Source organism: Myodes glareolus, chromosome 1, assembly GCF_982192425.1.
Source record: "Myodes glareolus chromosome 1, mMyoGla1.1, whole genome shotgun sequence".
NCBI lineage: Eukaryota > Metazoa > Chordata > Mammalia > Rodentia > Cricetidae > Myodes > Myodes glareolus.
This window is the reverse complement of record NC_142026.1, coordinates 123,932,689-123,941,015: the sequence shown is the minus strand read 5'-3', so window position 1 is coordinate 123,941,015 and position 8,327 is coordinate 123,932,689.

Below are 8,327 nucleotides of genomic sequence, written 5' to 3'. Positions count from 1 at the left end.
AGAACAGATGTATTGTGCCCCTTCCCTGCCTTCTTTGACGTGTCAACGATGAACTATATATGAGTAACTGACCTTAAAGAAATGCTTTGGGACGTTTCTGTGTAGGTCTGGATATTCCTGGAATACCTGCTGTAAAACTGACTTGGCAGCTCACAGCTGCACTACATCCATGTCTAATTTCCTAGGGTACTTAGAGATGATGTTGCTCAGAGAAAAGAGAATGAATAGAAACAAAGAAAAAAGAATAAAAAAGAGAAGAGATGAATGCAAACGCAAGGAACATGGGGAGAGAAAGAAAGGGAGAAGGAAAGGATTATAGATGAAAGAGCATAAGGGTGAGGAGATTCGGAAAGCTGAAGAATAAAAGGAAAAGACAAGAAGAGATAAGGAAGGTGGGTAGAGAGGGGAGTGGCGGGGAAAGAAGGAGAAAGCCACAGAAACACCTAGCGTGAATCTGTAGTTCTCTCAAGCTTGGCGGTCAGCCTCCACGATTTTTGTAAGCTAGTTTTTCTTTGGTGAGGTCTCCTGAATGGAACTTATGTCACAGGGCCACACTTCTTGGCTGTGTGACCTTAGAGAGGATACTCTGGGATGTCAGGTCCTTAATCTACACAAAGGAATAGTCCTGTGTTGTAAAGTTTTTCTAAAGTTTGAGCAAGATAATGAGTGTGAAATGCTAATTTTAGCCCTTGTGCAAATTTCACTTTGAAAATGGCAGTTATTAGAATCCCATACAGCTTTAGGAATGGATGGCACTAAGCAATAAAGATTCTTGGGAAAGTATCTGAGTCGTGATTGCCCTAAGAACTTTGGGATTGGATATTAAGGAGTCTCCAAAAGCAGGCAACAGGGGCAAAAGTGGGGGCTCGTAGATCAACTTCTGTTTAGAACAGAATGATTTATTTATGGGTCATATTTGAACTTTGTAGTTTAAAAAATAATATAAGAAAAAACTTGTGCAAAAAGAAAAAACATATGAAAAGGTCTAGTATGATTTCCTAATTTTACAAAGAAGAAACTAAGGCGCGGAGAGTGATCTGCCTCGAGGATGCTGTGTTTCCAGGTAGATTCCCAGGTACACGGCTGCCACGAAAAATGGCTCTGACCTGCTTTCCCCACTTCAGGGAGTAGAGTGACTCAAGTCACAGATAGTCTTCCCAGCCAGAGTAAATCACGTCAATCTTTCTGAAGACAGCACACAGACAACTGAGGGAAACAAGAATGGCTCTGAACCCAGTTATGGGACCAAATGCTGAGTTAAGAATAATTCAAAGAAAAGCAATTCTGAAACACAGAAAGGGCCACTGAGAAGAATTTCTGATTTTTTTATTGGAAGTTGGTAAGACCCTTAGACAAGTGTGATGCAGAAAATCAAGTCTGCTATTGTCCAGTCTAGACGTCACCTCCCCATTCATACACTGCTGACATGGTGCATCTCCTATTCCTTATTGAAATAACATTTTCCTTTTCTTCAATCAAGATTTTATTCATAACTACAGTGAAAGGTTTTGTTTCTGCATCTGTGGTTACTCACAGATTATACTGTAAATCAAGTGATTTCTGAAAAGCTTTGATTCAGGAAAAAAAATGCCTGTTGCTAGTTCAGTAATCATAATGACATTAATAGGCTGTGTTTATTGAGCACTGCAGTGTTTCAGCTGGGTTATAGATTGACAGGAAGACATTCACTCCCAACACACATGCTGCAAGGTTCCATTAGGTTCCTGATTTAATTTCCCGTGGATACAAACTTAATCAGAGAGAAGACTGCTGCACAGAAGGGAGGCAGATGCTCAGATGTGGGGTTTTCTGTCATAGCTTTCTGGCCCCCACCCCACCCCCAGATTGAACATATACTCACAGTTGAAGAGGCACTGTTCACATGAGGCCGATAAAGAAGTCATTCTCGCCATGCCTCTACCCTTTAGCATGTGGAATTCCAACATATGGATGAAGGACTTCTGTGACAATTGATTTGTCTCTTAGTCTCTAAACTTGACGTCTGCAAAATTTCATCATCAGTCATTGAGAAAACCATGTAGAGGCCTAGATGGTCCAAAATAAACCTCTGCTTCCAGATTTCTATGGTTCTAGGAATCTTATTCCCTAGTGATTTTCATTTTAATTCACTATGTTACCAAAGTTTATGTGTAAACTCTCAATGCACAAAATATGAGGGATTTGTGCCAGTGGGCTGTGGTGCAGAATGGTAATCCCATTACTCACGTGGATGAGGCAGAGAGAGTTTTAATTGGGGGTCAGCCTGGGTTATGTAACATCTTCCAAACAAGCTCAGATAGAGAATAACTGAAGTAGAATCCTAAAATCAACTTCTGTCCTACACACATGCTCACAGGTATGCTCACACACGTACACACTTGTTTTATTGGAAGTAAAAAAAAATTGTGTGAACATGAGATCAATGTGAATGATTTTTGTTTCATCTCAAATGCCAGTATGGTTAGAATGTCAAAACCTATTTCTTTTTGTAAGAGTGGATAATACCAACGTGAAACATAAAAAGAACTTCTTTCAGAATAAACCTAATGAGTGTAGTGATAACCAGGATTAAACCAGGATTAAACGTTACTCAGGCATAGTGAACTGATATTATTATTGGATTGACTCATCCCAAACTCAGTACACCAAGAGGGGGGAGTCTGTTTTTCACAGACATTTCAACAGAACTAAGACATTGAAATCGAAAGGTATAATTTGCTCTCTTTTTAAACTCTTGATTGTATCAGTTGGGCCCTAGAATAAAAACAGATTGCACCTCTATTGACTGAGGTTTTCATCCTGCCCCTGGTTCCCACAGTCTTTAGGTCCCAAAAAAAATTCACAAAGAGAGTCAGCATTAGTTATAAACTGCTTGACCCATTAGCTCAGGCTTCTTATTAACTCTTAAAACTTACATTAGCCCATTTTTCTTATATATGCTAGCCACATGGCTCAGTACCTTTTTCAGTGGGGCAGGTCACATCTTCTTTCTTCTGTGTCTGGACAGGAATAGAGAGGGAGCTTCCTGCTTCCCAGAATTCTACTGTTCTCATTGCCCTACCTCTACTTCCTGTCTGATTGTCCTGCCTCTACTTCCTGCCTGGCTGCTGGCCACTGGCTAATCAGCATTTATTTATAACATAATTGACAGAATACAAAATTGTCCCACACCATACCTCAATTGATGGGAGCTCAATGAAGAATGTTTTATGGATGAGGGGACAGAAACATATTCAGACCTTAGATACAAGCAACAGTAGGAAGCCTAAAGAGGAACATGTAAAAAAAATGGTTGTTCTAGAATTACAGAGCTTGAGACATAAAGAGGGATTTCCTGGAAGGAGTTTCAGACAATGGAAACATACCACCTTAAACCAGAAATGAGGAAAGTGTTTCCAATCCCATACTCCCCCTTTTCATGCATTTTCCGCTGAGTGTCTCCTATTAGCAGCACCCACAGTGAATCTTGTGAGAAAAGCCTGTAGTGAGTGAAGCAATAGGCAGGATAAATCTCATGGGACACACAGAAAAGTCTTAGATGGTAGAGAGAGACCAAGGCCAGGGAAAATTAAAGAAAAAGTACCTGTGTTGAGTTACTTTTTAACTTTCAGTAGCTCACATATCACCAACTTGCTCTACCTGATGACGCAGCTAAAGGAGCTGGTTAGCAAAATCATGGAAATACAGGTTGTTCAACACACTGATGTTTTCACTGTCATTTATACAAAATTATTGCTAACTACACTGTATCATTCCACCATGTTAAAGAGAGATGAGTTTCATTCCCTTGTCATATCATAATGAAAACATCAAGAATGCATGGAAAAGAGCCATATTATGCTAACGTGAGTTTCTAACGAGACCTCTTGATATCTTTATTCTCCTACCCAAAATTTTAAGAAGCTGAATAAAGAAGGTGCTAAAGATTTTAAACAATCCTCCAGCCTTAGCATCAAAGACTACAGAAAGATTCATCGGGCATCTATGTAAGCTACTTTTGCACGTAGATTTAAGAGCTGGCTGAAGAGAAATTGTCATTGATATTGTATGATTCACGGCGACTAACATGGACACATTCCATAAACAGATGGCATATCTATCATGGAATAACTATATATTTGTTTTCCATTGTGAATAACTGCATTGGAATGTTATTGCCTCATGGATTCTGATAGGTAAGGAAGGTAGACAAAGCAAGAGTGAGAGAGCCATCTTGTCCCTAATGAACAACCATATATAGAAAGTCCTCTGTAACAGCAACCCTATGGAGTTTCCAGGTCCCTGACACCACCAAGAATCATGTTGTTGGCAATTGATAAACACCATTTAAATGTTTGGTGGCAGGGCCTCTTAAAAGTGCTGCAGTTTTGTAGCTAAAGCTGAGTCAGGAAGCCTCTCTTAAATGAAATATGCTTGCCTCTAGCAAAAAGAGTAAACCTGAAAAATTGTTGCTACCAAGAAGCCATGCTTAACGCTGTTATTTTGTGCCTAGAATTACTTTCCAAGCTCTCTCAGGTTTTCTGTGGATGCAGTTGTCCACATGTTGGGCACTATTTGTTGACTAAGGTTTCTGTCTTGCCGGGTCCCACATTCGTTTAGTCACAAATAAACACACAGAGGTCTCCATTAATTATAAACGTTTTGGTCTATTAGTTCAGGCTTCTTATTAACTCTTATAATTTCTATTGGCCCATATTTCTTGGCTGTGTTAGTTACGTGGCTTGGTACCTTTTTTTTGGCAGTCACATCTTGTTTTCTGGGTGTCTAATTTCCTCTGTGTCTGGATGACAACTGCAGACTGACTCTTCCTCTTCCCAATATTCTCCTGTTCTTATAGCCTGCCTCTACTTTCTGCCTGGTTGCCCCGCCTATACTTCTTGCCTAGCTACTGACCAATCAGTGTTTTTATTAAAATACAGTTGACAGGGTACAGAACATTGTCCCACAGCACTTTACCTTACACCCCCCCCTTTTTTTAAACAATACCTCTGAATCAAATATCCCTTGTTTAGTTTTCTTCCTGGCCATTATCCATACAATTGTCACCAACACTCTAAACAAAGAAAAACATCCATAACCCATTTTTTTGGGAATATGGGTGTAGTTTTCCAGGATATTTCCTGCTGATTTGGGGTGCTGATAATCTTATGGAGACCTAAAGAAAATTTTGAATCATAGTTTTCAGCATCTTAGGGCCTCCTGAGTACATAGCTGTATATTTTAATTTACTTTTCTCATGGTTATGACAATATACCTGACAGAAAGTACATTAGAGAAGAAAGTGTTTATTCTGGCTTACAGTTCAGGGCAACACATGCCATCATAATAGGGAAGAGGCAACAGGAGTGTGAGGCAAGCTTCTCTTTCACATTGCACCTGCAGTAAGAAAGCAGAATATGATCAGGAGGAATGGCCAGTCTATAAAAACTCAAAGCCCATCCCAAGTTATCCGCCAACTCCTGCAAGATTCCACCTCCTAAAGGCTACACCTCCTAAGGGTTCCACCTCCTAAAGGCTGGGACATCCTAAAGGCTCCACCTTCAGCTTCTAAATAGTACTACCAACTAGGGCCCAAGTATGCAAACACATGAGTCTACGGGGGAAATTTTCATACTCAAACCACCACACCTTCAAGTTTTTGTACCATAATTAAGATAGATGCCCTGGATGTTGTTCTCTAGAACAGTGGTTCTCAGTCTTCTTGATGCTGTGACCCTTTAATACAGTTCTTCATATTGTGGTGACTCCAACCATAAGATTATTTTTCTTGCTACTTCATAACTGTAACTTTGCTATTGTTATGAATTGTAATGTAGATATCTATATTTTCCAATGGTCTTAGTCAACCCTGTGAAGGGATCCTTCGATCCTCCAAAGGGGTCTTGACCCACAGGTTCTCAAACTGCTCTAACACCTATTACCATATTTTCTCATCTGTTTCTCAATTCTTTTTTCCATGAGACATTAAGATCTTAACAGGGTTAATAACAATAACTGTCAAATTCCCTCATTAAAAACAACTCTCAAATTCCCGTGTGATGCCATTGGTTGACTAGACTCAGTATAAACCATTATATAGAAAATAATATTAAATTCTTTTAAGAATTGTGTCACATAGAAAACATAAATCTTAAAGAGTACTTTTCAAGTTTCTTACATTTTGTACAGAGTTTGGGCTGCTATTTAGAACATTTCTTTCCCCCTTTGTGTAGATGCTTAACTGGTGTGTGTGTCTGTGCCTGTGTGTGTGTGTGTAAAATCTTTGTGAGTATATGTGATGCATATGATAGTTCATATTAGTTTTCAACTTGAAAGAATCAGCAATTACATGCAGTATGTGGGAATGCTTATGGGGGGTTATCTCAATTACATTAATTGAAGTGATAAGACAGGATAATTATGAGTAGGATCATTGCTTGGACAGAGGATCCTGAAGTATAGAGAATAAGAAAGGAGCCTGTGCATTAGCACATATATATTCATTGCTCTCTTCTTCTCGACTGTGAATGACTGGTGACCAGTTGTTTCAAACTCTTGCTGCTTTCATTTCCCTATCACAGTGCACAGCACCTTGAAATGTGAGCAAAAATTAACCCTTCTTCTTCAAGCCACTTTTGTCAGGGTATTTTATCACAGCAACAGCAAAAGACAGTGCACATGTGCTTGTGTGTGTGTGTGTGTGTGTGTGTGTGTGTGTGTGTGTGTGTGAATCCATTCAGGAATGCCACAATTGTGGGAGTCAGGGAACCTCAGGTGTCAGTCCACGCCTTCTGTCTTGATTGACACAGGGTCTCTCCATTGGTTTGTCACATCATAGGCCAGACTAGCTGGTCCGTGAGCTACAGGGGTGTTTTGTCTCTGTCCCCCATCTCATATCATAGGAGCACTGGGCTTTCAGATATGTTCTACCGTGCTCAGCTTAACATGGATTTTAGGAATACAAACTCAGATCCTCATACCTGTGAGGCAAGGGTTTTATCTATTGAGCCATTTTAGCTCCTTTATTGTAATACTAAATTATTTTGTCTTAATATTTTTCCCAATTTAACAGAATTACATATGTGTTTTTATTTTTTGTTTCCTTTCCTAAGTACAAAAAAATCTGAGAAATAGTTTCTGGGGCTATTAAGCTTAAGAAAACATTTGCACTATGTATAATTAAGATTTTTCTCTAAATTATTCAGTGTAGCATATTTTATACTGATAATTTAATGATAAGTAAGGTCTAACTCCTTTATTTTTAGAAATGTCAAATATAATAATGGAACCAAACCCATAAAATTAATTCATCTAATGTGCTAAATAACAGAAGTATGAGTGATTTTTTTGTCTGAATGCAAACATTCTGAACCAAGTCCCTCAGCAATTGATTAAATAAATCTGAAAACTTTATTTTTCATGAACAATTTTCCAAAGTCTTCATTTCAAGAATAAATTTTTCTTTGTACATAATATTACAAAGAAGTATCTCTGTATGCTAACATTTTTGTGGATAAGAAAATGATGTATCTTTTCTGAGGCATATTGACAAATATGTGATTACAATGGACATGCCTCTTTGAGAATCTAACTTAAGACTAATGTAGTTAAGTTCACAGGTTTGCTGGACTGAGAGCCATGGGTTAAAAATTTGCTTCTATTATTTGCTAACTTGCTAAGTAACTTTGGGCCAGTTACATGAAGCTCCTTTAGGATAGAACTTCTAAAAAAAGGGATGATAGAGTCGAACTCACGGGCTTGCATATAGCTAACACTCAAAGTTATAATACTAGTTAGGGATTTTTAATGTTTAAATTCAAAGTAAGCACAAATTTACCAGTATCCTCAGAAAATTGACTCCAGGGTTCCTTTGAGATAGAAAAACCTATGTGGATGTCCAAGTCCATGACATAAAGTGGCATGGTGGTGGTGGACAACCTACTCATACCCTTTCATTGACGTTGAGTGCTCTCTAGTTATTTAAAATACTGAATACCTGTTGTTGATGCAACTAGTCACATTGTTATTTAGGAGATGCTAAGTCATAAATTTTTTACATTACCGGTGTACTTTAAAAGATATTTTATGTTCAGTTAGTTGAATATGTGGCACAAACTAATAATCATGCCTGTGAAGTGTTTATAATTAGATAATAAAACATACATAAAAGTGGTAATTCATGTCATACACTCATCCAGTAAGTGGTAATTATTGTTGATAACTAAATCAAAAAATACCCTAGATATATAATCGATACTTCTAAATTTTCTTGCTGAGAAATTACAAGGGTCCTCAGTGCCCAAGAAATGAACAGAAGTATAGATCCAATATGCTTATATGCTCTATTT